The sequence below is a fragment of the Mustelus asterias genome, chromosome 16, assembly GCF_964213995.1.
Source record: "Mustelus asterias chromosome 16, sMusAst1.hap1.1, whole genome shotgun sequence".
NCBI classification, from domain to species: domain Eukaryota; kingdom Metazoa; phylum Chordata; class Chondrichthyes; order Carcharhiniformes; family Triakidae; genus Mustelus; species Mustelus asterias.
Genome location: NC_135816.1, coordinates 21,187,168 through 21,201,800, shown reverse-complemented (window position 1 = coordinate 21,201,800; position 14,633 = coordinate 21,187,168). Strand labels below are relative to the sequence as shown.

At 42.5% G+C, this 14,633-nt stretch overlaps 1 protein-coding gene across 1 annotated transcript in view; it reads right to left on the bottom strand.

Annotated features, from left to right (window-relative positions):
* LOC144505046 (teneurin-2-like) overlaps positions 1-14,633 on the bottom strand; it is a 2,673,959-nt gene that overhangs the window by 1,976,898 nt on the left and 682,428 nt on the right. The window contains exon 7 of the mRNA XM_078230751.1: positions 4,003-4,088. The gene's annotated coding sequence lies outside the window, so the exon portion shown is untranslated. The remainder of the gene's footprint in view (positions 1-4,002; positions 4,089-14,633) is intronic.

Sequence of the window (14,633 nt, the reverse complement as noted above, 5' to 3'; positions counted from 1 at the left end):
GGACTGGCAAAGGAGGTAACCAAGGCTGATAATACCATCAAGTTAAAGAAGGAGTCGGGCAGGAATTTGATAAGATCACTTGATAGCTAGATATAGTTAACTGCATGCTATGCATTTGAATTCCAGTTGGACTCAATAGCCATGTTTCATGTTCCAATGGAATATTCCCATTGGTGAGAACTCTTATGCCTTTCCAAATTTGATTTAAGTTCATTATATTTCTCTTTCAGTCTCGAGTCACATCATGACCTGGACATTGCATAACATTCACAGTTTCCTTTTGCTCTTTCATGCTTCTCCATCTCTGAGCATCACCAACTCCTAGACTAAGACAGCATAGTAACCGTCATGGAAATGGTCGACTGTCACATTGGCTTCACTGTATTAACAGCAGAAAAGAAATAGCAGAAGTGATGATTAGTAACCAAGGCCATGACCATGATGATGAGTGGGTCCTCCTTTCACTGAACGGCAATCTATGATGATCCTGTTGGTCCCACATCTTACAGCGACAATTGATAAGTTATTCTTAAGACTCATAAATTCAAGTATTGTTTTACATGACAAATGATGAGGAGGAAATTTGTTTACTGGTCCATCACTTGTTTATTTGTATTTGCCACAAAGAACATTCCTTTAAATAATTTTTCTGTGCACCTTCATATGCTCTGACACTCCATACTACCGGGAATAATTGCAAGGCTGCAGAAGTCCTTGAAGTATCACCATATATTTTTGCACATCATCCTGTACTTAAAGTGTGATATTGTACAAACCATTAAACCGCCATTGACCTAGAATCATTGACATAGATATAAAATATAGGAAGAGTAGGCCATTCGGCCCTTCAAGCCTACTCCCCAATCCATTATGATCATAGCTGACCATCCAACCCAGACCTGACCCTGCTTTCCCACCACGTCCTTTGATCCCTCTACCTGCTAGAGCTATATCTAACTCCTTCTTGAAAACAGACAATGTTTTGGCCTCAACTGCTTTCTGTGGTAATGAATTTCACAGGCTCACCACTCTCTGGGTGAAGAAATTTCTCCTCATCTCAGTCCTAAGTGGTTTACCCCATCTCCTCAGATTGTGACCCTTGGTTCTGGACTGCCCACCATCAGGAACATCCTTCCTGCATCTTATCCTGTCTAGTCATGGGGTGGAATTTTCCCATCCCACCTGCCACGAGAATCATAGTGGGCGGAGGGACAGACCATGCAAAGGTTCATTGATCTCAGGCGGGATTTTACAGTTTTGGGACGCGGGAGGCCATAAAATCCTACCTATTGTATCATCATTTTGAAAAATCACATTGCTGAATTTCTTGGACCATTAAACCAAATGACCACAAGACATAGGAGCAGAATTAGGTCACTCGACCCATAGAGTCTGCTCTGCCATTCAATCATGGCTGATATTTTTCTCATCCCCATTCTCCTGCCTTTTCCCCATAACCCCTGATCTCCTTATTAATCAAGAACCTATCTATCTCATACATTAGCCTGGGTGGTACATTTACTACTTTGCTAGGATTTGGCGGCCTTCAGGCAGATGTCTGATTCCTTTTACAAATCAATCTCAATATCTTACGGTAAGTTCAACTTATTTTTTTTCTTAATGTCGATGCCTGTTCATAAAGGATCCAATCCTGTGCCTTCTTTCCCCTGGCACAGTTGCTGGGTATTGCCTGCACAGGTTTGACCTAAATGTTAGTAAAACAATGTGATTGGGGATGTGTTGGTTATTATTTCTGGAAAGATTTCTGTGAATGTTATTATTGAAGCTCAAAGACTGTCAAAATCCCATTTACCAAGTGACATCTTCACTGGGACCACAGTGACTGATGAAAATTGAATGAGAGAATCTTACTGCCCGATAACAATGTAATATTGTTCCTTTTGACTGTCTCTGGAGGTCTCTGGTGGATGTTATAAAGCCCATTCGTAGATTGCTTACAAAGTGTTCTAGTCACATCTGGTGGGTAAAAACTGGTACTACAGAAAGCTTCCGGTTATACAATATACAAAGTCTTTGGCAATCAATAAAATTGAAATTGTTGCCAAACATCTTCGCCATGAGATACATGTTATATTTGAAAAGTTATCACTTCTAGCAATGGAATAGAACAGGCATAATGACAGTAAACAAACAGAAACCATAATTTCAAGTATCTAACAGCCTTGAATTGGAAGTTCTTTGTCTATCAGTGATTTAAAAAAGACAGCAATGAACTCTGACCTTGGTCCTACGTCAGAGACCTTTAATAAACCCTCTCAGAACATCACATTTACATTTTCAATTAGCTTATTGTTAGTTTCATTGGACTCAGACTTCTGATTCAGCATAAACAGCCAATATCATCTTGTACCAAAAATTTATATACACCAAAATAAACTTGTCTGAAGAAACATCCTTCCTCGTCACTCATAATTACCCAGTAAATGGTACAGTGTATTACACATTGGGTACAGGATCATCTCTGTGGGAAGATAAAATAACTCTAACCATATGGTACAACTTATGTGTTGTCAGTAAAGCTTTAAGGAAGGAGATAAACATTTAAATCATTTCTGAGTTATCAACAAATGTGCCATTTGTAGTTTCTCACTACCCTGATATTAACACTGAATGGGTCATTATTCTGCAGATGAAGAAACATGAAAAGTCAAATGATTCTATTCCATTCATCTGTAATCCGCATGTCCAATCCCTCCCATCAATGATCTCATTTCATTTCTGCCAAGCAAATCATCCAATCGCTCCAAACAATGTCCGACTTCGTTCAACTCCAAGAAGTGTTTCATCTCACCGACAGCCTTCGTACCTGACTATGGGCTGAATTTCACCTGTTCAGGCTTCTCTTGCCCACCACCCACCCCACCCTACCCCACCGCTGAGATAAAAAGGTCCCATCAGCTAACCGATTGCCTAATGGAAATGTTATACTGGGGGCAGTCTTAGCATGATATTTCTGGAAGTTTTGCCCCCAAAGGATGGAAAGGTCTGACCTCAACGGATGCTAGCCAATCACGTTGGCCGACAGCTGAGCAGTCCCAGCTGCGCCAAAACTCAACAGTGGCCAACAGTGGCCAATGCTGGGAATACAGCTAGCTTGGAGGAGAAGGCCCATGTTGACCCAATTTACAGGTTAAATCCAGGATTCTTGGTCATGAGGGATCAGGGTCCTCGGGAGGATTGGTGGGGAGGGTTTGGTGGGTTTAGGTTTCAAAGGCCATTGCGGAAATCACAAAGTGGGGTAACATCTTGCAGATACTTACAGGAAAAACATATAGTCCCCCCCCCCCCCCCCCCACACACAAAGGAGGTACCCCCTTCCTTCCCACTTTTTAGCCTGAGGTTGTGAAAGAGTGGACTCGCCTCTTTACTTTCATCTTCCCCAGCCACATGTTGGCCAGGTAAGGGCCTCAATAGGCCTAAGGGTGGACAGGTTTGCTGAAGTGTAATAAGCCTGCGGAGGCAGAAGACCTTTCACCAAAATCCCTTTATTTACAATCTAACAGCAGTACACAGAGTGCTAGCAGTCAGCAGTCTACCTACGGGGGTGTCAGAGGAACTGACACTCCTAGTTAAGTACAAGGCAAAAAAAACCCTGAATGGCCCATCAATTGGATCCTTAATCAGGGATCCTTAAGCAATAGGTCAATCTCAATGGCCTGATTGAAGTCATTCCATGAAGCTTTACCCATCCACTGTAATATGGGGAACAGGTCGGGGGTGGGCTGGATATGGCCAGTTAGCCATATTTCCTATTTTACACTCTTAACCCCTCCTGCAAAAATGCCAGTTGGGAGAATAAATCTCACCCGATGTATAAATACAAACAAAATGTGAATTATGTATATCAACAAAACATAAATGATTGTCGGTTTGCCAGTATCCTGTCCAAACCCATCTGAAGGGGTGCCTGCATTTGTTTTAAGAGCAATGCATAGTAACAATGCAACAAGCAGATAATTATATATAAATACTTGTTCCTACCGTTCTGAATCCTTCAGCAAATCACACTGAAAATCATTGGAATTATGTGACACAGCTTGTCCAAAAATTGGCCTTCAATCATCAAACTGTTGAGATACAAAACAACATGGTAAGTGTCTCAAACTGGTAGTTACCGTATCAAAATTTGTTATTTCCCGCCTGATTTCAATGACAAAACCTTTTGTTTTAATATAACAATACAAATAAAGAATTGAAGGCCAAATTATCAATTGTTTGTCCCACAACATGACTGACAATAGCCAATCAGTGCAATATTTAAATGTTACACTTATCATAGAATCGACAGTGCAGAAGGAGGCCATTTGACCCATCGAGACTGCACAGGCAATAATCTTGCCCAGGTTCCATCCCCGTAACCCCACATATTTACCCTCCTAATCCCCCTGACACTAAAGGGAAATTTAGCATGGCCAATCAACCTAACAAGCACATCTTTGGACTGTGGGAGGAAACCGGAGCACCCGGAGGAAACCCACGCAGACACAGAGAGAATGTGCAAACTCCACACAGACAGTGACCCAAGCCGGGAATAGAACCCAGGTCCCTGGCGCTGTGAGGCAGCAGTGCTAACCACTGAGCCACTGTGACGCCCCCCGCAGTGATTTTCAATCACTGATTGAAATACTCTCTCTAAAAAGTCTATTATCTCCACCTTTATGTTTATAGTGGATTTTCTTTTTACAATAAACTCTTTTTTTTTGTGGATCATTTATGCCAAAATGAAGAATCTTGTTGCTGGAAAATGGGATATTTCCTATTCTGTCGCTCAGTGCCCAATGTCAAGTGTTCTCAAGTTAGTTAAAGCACAGCTGGATACAGAGTAAAACTCCGCAAGCTCGACCTTAAAAAGATGCTTAGCTCCAAACTCAGAAGATGACCCTTTTCGTTGTGTAATAAATTCCTATTGTGCAGCCCCTCATGAATGTGCCTGCCACTTTATTGTTAAGTTCTGACGTGCGGCCCCATGTTTCTGAGGAATTGGTTTGTGGTTGGCCCTTACATCAGGTGGGGAGAGAGTTTCAATTTGTTATTCTGTGGTAGATTTGAACCCAGGTCCTTCAACAGTGGGCCAGTGTTTAAGTTCGAAACCATCACAGCACAGCAGCTTGCTCCTTTGCACAGGATATTACTGATTCAAACAGGGACTGATATTCAACCTGGCACACAATCAGTGAACCAGCTCAGCGAAAATACGAAGGACAAACACAAATGTAATAATGAAGCATTTTAAAAATCTTTGGAAAGCAATCATTCAAATTCTTGGAATAAAAGCAATTACTCTTCAATATAATCTAGCATTTTGTTCAACAAAAAACTCTCTTGAATCATAATCGCAAATTAAGATTTGAAAGCATTTATTTCCCCTCCTTTCATTATTCTTCTGCACCAAAATACATCTCAGCGAACAAGTGATTGGCTCCAGACCAATAATCACACTCCAGTTTGTTCCTTTACAAGTGCTTGAATTTTTCATTGGATCGTCACATGACACAGCAGTGTGCAGAATTTTGGGTAAGAAATATGTTCATTAAATGTGGTTATTGCTGAAAAGGTCATGATGTGGAGATGCCGGTGTTGGACTGGGGTGGGCACAGCAAGAAGTCTCACAACACCAGGTTAAAGTCCAACAGGTTTATTTGGAATCACGAGCTTTTGGAGCGCTGCTCCTTCATCAGCTGAAAAGGTTGCATTTGCCATCTATGCCTGGTCCCCTGAGAAGGTGATGGGCCTCGTCTTTAAAATGCTGTACGGTCCTGTTGGTGTGTTTTGTTTTGCAGTTGTTCTATCCCAATTGTTTTGGATGACATCAAAAGCGACACGTAAATCAGACAGAGTAGGAATTTCAACTTGCCTTCCCTGAAGGGTACTGGTGGACTGTGTGTGATTTTATGACTTTTGGTCACCCTCATTCCTACTTTGCCAGATTTATTGAATTCATATTCAGAATTTGCCACGATAAATTCGATCTCATTAATGTTGGTGCATTTGTCCAGTTGGCCAGGATTTTATGGAGCTTGAGCCGGGTGTGCGCCCGACCCAAACTCGTGTGAATTGCGTGGGAAGGTGCTGGGCGTGTTTCCCAACATCATAACGCCGTCACATGTTATTTCAGCTGGTGCCTACACGAAAAAGTACGAAATGTAGCCGCTGACAATGGAAAGGGAAATTAAGCCCATGAAGCATGTAATTGTCCCTAATTTTACGTGACCCATGCAAGCTTATGTTTGGCGCACAGGCCATTCGGCCAGACAGCTTTCAAGTTTTTTTCACCATTCCTAATCCAGGGCTGATAAAATGTCCGGGGTTAAATAAAAGAACATGTTTGAGGGTTGAGAAGTTATGTGTTAGGCAGCCAGTTGCTTGATTCTGCATGATAGAGAGTTTGCTTCTTTTTTGTTTTGGTACAAAAGTCATTGGACCAATACTGAAGCTCCCTAAAGCTGCTGGCAGCCTTCAAGGGAAATCGATGCCCCCCCCCCCCCCCCCCCCACCCGCCCCCCTCGCTCCCACACCATCACTTCTCTCGATGCCCATACTCTTCCCACCCTCACTGGCAACGCTCAATCTTTCAAAGGGCACATTTCATGATGGCTGCTGATTGGCCAGCTAGTGTGAAATCGCCATCTTGGTTGATGGCGGCTAGAGGCACATCTCATGCCCATTACCTGGGTCCACCGACTGCGCACACCCAACGGGCAAAACATTCACAACAAAAACAGCAAGTGCTGGAAAATTGCCGCAGGTCTGCTAGCAGGTCATCCTGACTGAATATATTGGCTCTATTCTCTCTCCACAGATGCTGTCAGAGCCGCTGAGATTTTCCAGCATTTTCTGTTTTTGTTTCAGATTCCGGTATCTGCAGTATTTTGCCTTTTCCTTAGGGCAAAACATTCAGTCCATTGATCGAAACAAAGCTAATTATAGCCAGAAAACTGTTGGCATGTCACTGAAAAAGAATTAGAATATGAAGGGAATTGTTACAAAAGTGACATGCCCATATCAGAACTCTACGCAATTAAGGCTCACTGGACTAACACTACAAGAAGTTTGCAGCTTCTTACTGTTTTCCTTTGAGGATCTTGACAGCAAGGAATAAAAAAACACACAGGCTTCAAATCCAAAATTACTCAGAACTGCCGCATGGAAATAAGATCGCTTCACATTTACTCACTGGTGGAGGTTGCATTTTTCCAGTGTTAAAGCGAGTGAGTGGAGAGCGAGAGGAACCGGGATTGTTCTCCGTGGAACAGAAAAAAAAAAGTTAAGGGGAGATTTAAAGAAGATGTTCGACATTATAGAAGGCTTTTATAGCATAAATAAGGAGAAACTGTTTACATTGGCGAGAGGGCCAGCAACCAAAAGATAAATTTTGAGGTAATTGGAAACAGAATCAGAAGGGAGATGAGTTTTTCTCATGCAGCTTGTTGTTATGATATTGGAATGTGTTATATGAAAGATGGTGGAAATAAATTCAATTATTAGATTTCAAAAGGAAATTGGATGTGTACTTGAAAAGAGAAGACTTGCAAGGCTGTGGGGAAAGTGTAGGGGAGTGGGACTAATTGGATAGCTGTTTCAAAGAGGCATGCTGAACTAAATGGCCTCCTTCTCCGCTGTATGATTCAACATTCATCCTTATTTAAGTGTTCCCTGTAGTGTAATAATGAATGTTATAACCATCAGTCCTTTGGATAATCCTTCTTCTCCAACAACAGCTCCTTTTTGTAAATTATTAAAGTTGTCAGATTTGACCCCACCTCTGATGCTCCATTAGAATTCCGTTCAGATACATTGGTTCCTTCAGAAAGTTGGTAGGAAGAAACTACAAAAGAAAGGCCAGCAATAAAAGTTGGATGGCCAAGAAAAGTCAACTGCGATCTTACATTAAGTTAACTTAAGGAAGATGCAATTAATTCATTTGAAGATACCCATTACCAATCACTTTGGCTTCTGAACCATGAGCCCTTCTGTCATTTCATCTCTCCTGCCGTCCACCCCCTCACAGACCTTCCCTTTTTATCTTCCCCTCTTATTCAATAACGATTACAATTCTACCTTTCCTCAATTCTAATGAAGGTTCATCAACCTGAAATGTTAAGTGGAATTCAATGGTTGCAGTGCTAAGCCAATCCACCAGCTGACGAGCCGATGGCAACTCCACCACAACCATTCCGTCCTAAAGCCGACCCGATTTAACGCCATTCAGGCATTAACCAGGTTGGTGATAGGGGTCCCCACCATCTCCAGTGAAATTAGCTGCTTCAGTGAGCCACTGGCCAGTCACAGGCGCACAGTAAGAAGTCTCACAACACCAGGTTAAAGTCCAATAGGTTTATTTGGCAGCACAAGCTTTCGGAGCGCTGCTCCTCCATCAGGTGAGTGGGGACTTGTGTTCACAAACAGGGCATATACAAACACAAACTCAATTTACAAGATAATGGTTGGAAAGTCAGAGATGGCCACTCCTGGAGTAAGACGTAGGAGCAGGATTATTGATGCAGCGATGAAGGAAAGTAAAGTGAGACAGGGTCACCGGGGCTAGACTGTAGGACTCTGGTGAGCAGGGGGAGGGGTTCAATTTGAAAGGAAGGCAGAACTTTTCCTGCCTGGGAAGCTGGTGGGCCTCTCTGATGAGCATGAACTGCCCAAGTCAGAGGGAGTAGCCCCAACTCCCTATCGAGGCCATAGGCATTCCTGGTAGGTTTAGTGTGGTCCCAGCCCACTGCTGGGCAAGCTGAGGGCTTAAGTCGTGGCACAGTAGTTAGCACTGCTGCCTCACAGCATCAGGGGCCTGGTTTTGATTCCCAGCTTGGGTCACTGTTCTCCCCGTGACTGCATGGGTTTCCTCCCACAGTCCAAAGACGTGCTGGTTAGGTACATTGGCCATGCTAAATTCTCCCTCAGTGTACCCGAACAGGCGCCGGAGTGTGATGACTAGGGGATTTTCACAGTAATTTAATTGCAGTGTTAATGTAAGCCTACTTGTGACTAATAAATAAACTTTAAACTTTACTTTTTTTAAAGGCCGCAACTAGTCTCCCAGTGTGATGGCTGCTCTTGATACTTCCACCCACGAAAGTCAGTCAGGTACAGTGGCCTTATTATTCTCCCTTCCACCCCACGGCCCCCATGTCCCAATCCGCCTGTGGAGGAGCATTAAATTCTGCCGTTAACTCTGTTTCTCCCCACAGATGCTGCCTAACATGCTGAGTATTTCCAGCATTTTCTGTTTCTCTTTCAGATTTTCAATATTTGCAGTATTTTGCTTTTTTACCAGATGTTAACACACAAGACAATGCAAGAGGCTATGTGTGTACACATCGTTGAAGATGGCAGTGCAGGTTGTAAGGCATGGAGGATCCTGCGATGCATAAATGGAGGCGTACCCAGAAGGAACAAAAAACAGTAAAAGTGGGGCAATACAAATACTGGCCTGAACTGTGTTTGCCTTCTGAATAGACTACAAAAATAAAGCAAAGAAAGTTCTGCTGAACCTTGGGAAAACACTAGGTCAACCTCAACTGGAGTATTGTGTCCAATTCTGGCCATCGCACTTTAGAAAGGATGTGAAAATGTGAGAGAAAGAGTGCAGAGATGATTTAGGAGAATTGTTCCAGGGATGAGGGGCTCAGATATATGGATAGACTGAAGAAGCTGCAACTGTTTTCCTTTGTCTTTCTGGCAAGAAGGCTGCGGGGAGAAGTCTTGAAAATCATGATGGGACTGGTCAGGGTAGATAGGGAGACACCGTTTCCATTATAACCAGAGGGCACAGATTTAAGGTGAATGACAAAAGAATCAAAAGTGATTTGAGGAAAATGCTTTTTTTGCAGTAAGCGATTGTGATCTGGAATGCACTGCGTGAAAGGGTTGTGGAGACTGGTTTGGACAAGGGTATTGGATAATGATCTAAATAGAAAGAATGGGCGGGATTTTACGACCTCGCTTGGGCGAGACCGGAAATTCCCGCCCGAGATCAGCGGAGATTTCCTTGTCGGACCCTCGCCCGTGTCGATTCCATGGTTGGCGAGGTGGCAGAGTTCCGCTAATGTACAAGAGTTAAGGAAAGAAAGGCTGAAAGAGAAAAGGACTAGCTCAACTGCTCTTACAGAGAGCTAGCACAGACATGACAGCCAGAATAGTTCCTTCTGTGCTAGACATAACAACTTGAATTTATATGGCGTAACCTCAGGATGCCTCAAAGTGCTTCACACAATGAAGTATTTATGAAGTCTATTAACAGCGATGATGTGGGAAAATGCAGGTTGTGTATAGCACAGTTCCACAATAGCAGAGAGGTAAATGGCCTGCTGCTTTTAATTTTTTGCAATGCTTGTTGAGAGATAAGTGTTGGCACCATGAAGTCTTTTACTTTAGTCTGAGAGAGCGGGGAAACTTGGCCAAGTGTCTCATCAAAATAGCACCTTCTGACAGCTAGCACTCCTTTACTAGTGCAGGGACATGTCTGCATGGATTATGTGCTCAAATCTCAGGTTTGAGGTTTGAATTCATGTAATTCAGAAGTAAAAGTGTGCTACCACTCAACCAGTGCAGACATTTTTACTAAATGTAAGTAATTTTCAGATTAAGTCAAACTTCTGAAAGCTCAGGCCCAGAAGCAATCATATTAGCCTGAAATCCTGATTCAAGAGATCTTATTTCCTTCCAAATTGTGGCCAATGCAATTTCTAATTGCAGAGATAAATAGGAGGCAACAGGAACAGACACTGCCATGCCAAGTTTTTGCTGTGACACTGTGCAGCATAGCTCATGCATTTGAGGTGCTGGAAGCAGGTTATAAGAGAAACCAAGTTCTCCACTCAGGCTACATAGTCGACCTTCTGAGAGGAGTTGATTTTGTTCACCAGAATTCAGAGAGGGTGTTTTATTCCAGTGGATTTGAGCAATATTATAATAACTGCATGGTTTCAGTGCACAGTCATTTTATACAATGTGGGAGAATGCAGGCTTAGTCTGTTGACATCGTCTGCTTAAATTAGATCAGTAAATATCTGGTTCGGCTTATCAACATACTGACATAATCAGGTAAATTTCAGTAATCTGTTCCTGATAATGAAATTTGTGTCTATCAATAGACAGAGTTGCCAGTATCTCTCTCATGGGATACTTATAACAGAATTGAAAAAATCTTGAAACACCTTAACCTTGCCATTGAAAACCTACACCATTTTTGAGTAATTTGGATTAGTAAACCTAATTAAATAGTAGTCCCAGACAAGCAGTTTGTAATTGATTTTTTTTTTTAAATCTGAAAACTAAGACTGTGCTCGACAGGGCACTACTTTGAATTGGAATCAGGTAGAAATTTACTTTGGATCTTCAAACCTCAACAAGGTGATGTTATATCTTCAGGTGTTCTGGTTCCCACAGACCAGAAATAATCACACCTTAAAAACTCAAAATGCTCGAGTTTCACTGAATTCACTTCTTACTGCCGGGGGTGGCAGAGTGGTTAGGATTGCTGCCTCACAGCCCTAGGGACCCGGGTTCGATTCCCGGCTCGGGTCACTGTCTGTGCGGAGTCTGAATGTTTTCCCAGTGTTTGCGTGGGTTTCCTCTGGGTGCTCCAGTTTCCTCCCACAGTCCGAAAGACGTGCTGGTTAGGGGCATTGGCTAGGCTAAATTCTCCCTCAATGTACCCGAATAGGCACCAGAGTGTGGCGACTGGGGGATATTCATAGTAACTTCATTGCAGTGTTAATGTAAGCTTACTTGTGACACTAATAAATAAAAAATTATAAAAGAAACTCCTTTAGAATGCCTTTAGTGGTAATTATTGTCGGTGTAGACGCGATAGAATCATAGAATCCTACAGTGCAGAAAGAGGCCATTCGGCCCATCGAGTCTGCACCAACCACAATCCCACCCAGGCCCTATCCACATATCCCTACATATTTACCCACTAACCCCTCTAACCTATGCATCCCGGGACACTAAGGGGCAATTTAGAATAGCCAATCAACCTAGCCCACACATCTTTGGACTGTGGGAGGAAACTGGAGCACCCGGAGGAAACCCACGCAGACACAGGGAGAATGTGCAAACTCCACACAGACAGCGACCCGAGCATCGAACCCGGGACTCTGGAGCTGTGAAGCATCAGTGTTAACCACTATGCTACCGTGCCGCCCCAAGTGCCTTTTCTACGCTCTATGCCTCTGTGACTATGACTCAATATAACTGGTAGATTGATTGACTGATGCATTGTTACTCAGTGCATGCCTCCAGTGCGATAGTGAATATGAGACACCGAGATGTACATTCACTTAACTATTAGTTCCTCACCTTCAGGAATGATACAACACTGTAACATTAATTTTATCCACATGGAGGATTTCAAAGTCCATTCCATGAGCAAAGCAAGAATTGAAAGAAACATTGTGAGACAATGAGGGCTTGAACTTCTTTGAGAAAAACCACCAGATGCTTGATTTCATCCATAACTAATGACTCATGAATGAAACCATCTCAACCTGCCACTTTGAAAATCTGTTTCTTTTTCAGACATGATTTTTGAACCTGTAATTCCATTAGCAGGTAATTGTGGAGAAAAACTGGGAAATTTCAAAGATTTTGTGGTCTCTTGTTACCGGTTAGTCTCCGCTGACATGAACTGATAGCAAGTCAAACCAAAACTCCACAATCAGGCATCTGAGGCAAATGGATAGAATTAGACTGGACAGAATTGCAACACAGAAGATGAAATAAACTCGTGATGAAGCTGAGGACAAGAAACAAACACCTAACATTTTCACACATATGCATAATGGAACGCAATCATCTCCAATTCTTTACCTGATGAAATAACAAAAAGTTTCAAGGTCAATATCTGCCACTGTCTACTCGGAGCCAGAGAGGAAATCATTCGCGCGTCTTGGATGGTGAAAAACATTCATCACACAGTGAAGGGCTACATTCACTTTGTAACAAGGTTGCATTACTCCAGAGACCTCTGTACTGCATAGCATTCCCCTGACAAAGAGGTTTTGGCAGCCCATCACTTCTGAAATTTTGGATCATGCTGTTGGAACATAGCAACAGGGGTAGGCTATTTAGCCACTCAAGTCGAGTCCGCCATCCACTTAGATCGAAAGATGATTCAACCAGCCCTGTTTCTTGGTTGTCCCTGCTCCAATATCTTTTGCCTCACCACTGTCGCTTCCCCATCCCCCCAGTTATATACAGAAGAATTCACCAGCTTCCTTGATATCCCAACTGAAATTAATAACATGCACTTTGTGTGCCATCTTAAGAGATCCCAATGCCTCATACCCACATTGCATTTGCTTTTTGATGCCCTTAAGTGATGTAAATGATCAAACAGCATTACTGTTCTTTACATTTTTGTTAGATTGGATATAAACATTTAGCCATAGGGGGTAATTCAATGTTCCACTCAAAGGTGGGCTGGGAGCTAGGTGGCAGTGGTAGTGGGGGGATTGTTGGGAGGGAGGGGGGTGGGCAGGGTGGTAGAGGTGCTGTATAGTTGGATGGGAAACTGCAGAAACTTAGGTGTCGAGTGATATCAAGGAATACATGAGTCAGACAAGACTGCAAAACACAGAATTAGTCAATTTCGACTGGTGCATATTAGATGTGTTGAATATTTTGAGATACATTTTATGGGAACCAAATGAAATTTATTGTTCACTTTTACTCAATGTGTACAACGGGTAAATGTTATAGGCGGGATTTTCTGGCCGCACTCACCTTGAAACTGGAAAATCCCACCTGAGATCAACGGACCTTTCCATGATTCGCCACTTGCTCGCTACAATTCCCATGGCAGGTGGGACTGGGAAAATTTGCCCCTATGATTCAGTGCTTCCGGTGCACAGTTTTGCACAGTAAGAGTTTAAGACAGATTAATATGAACCATAGAACCATAGACCGGAGGAAAATATTGCCCAGTACTCTCAATTTCACTCTCCGGTTATATCGAAGCATTAGAATCAATTATGTCTCTGGTTACAGATTAGAGATTAACATTAGAACAATACCATAAATTTTACTACCTTTAACAACAATTCTGCTTAAAATTAGTCAATAAGTGCAGAGATGATTGCTCCAAAGCCTCCTAGTTTATTAATGGCTTTTGCAATTACAAGCTGCACTACTCCAGAAGCATTGCTTCCTGGTTACCATATAATAGATGCTCAGACTGGTGTTAATGGCGAGTACATAACAGATAGCAACATCATTAAATGATGATAACATTAAAAAAAACCTGAAATGTTCTCTGTTAGTCTACGTACCCTGCACAGGATAAGCAAAGTAGTGATGCATTCTTTTTTGTCAGATCAACTTAGTGTAAAAGGATTGATATTCAGTTGAATAAAAGCAAAATACTGCGGATGCTGGAATCTGAAACTAAAACAGAAAATGCTGGAAAATCTCAGCAGTTCTGACAGCATCTGTGGGGGACGAATAGAGCCAACGTTTTGAGTCCAAATCAGTCTGCATTAAAGTTCTGACGGAGGGTCATCCAGATTCGAAACATTGGCTCTATCCTCTCCCCACAGATGCTGTCAGGCCTGCTAAGATTTTCCAGCACTTTCTGTGTTTGTTTGACATTCAGTTGGACAGAT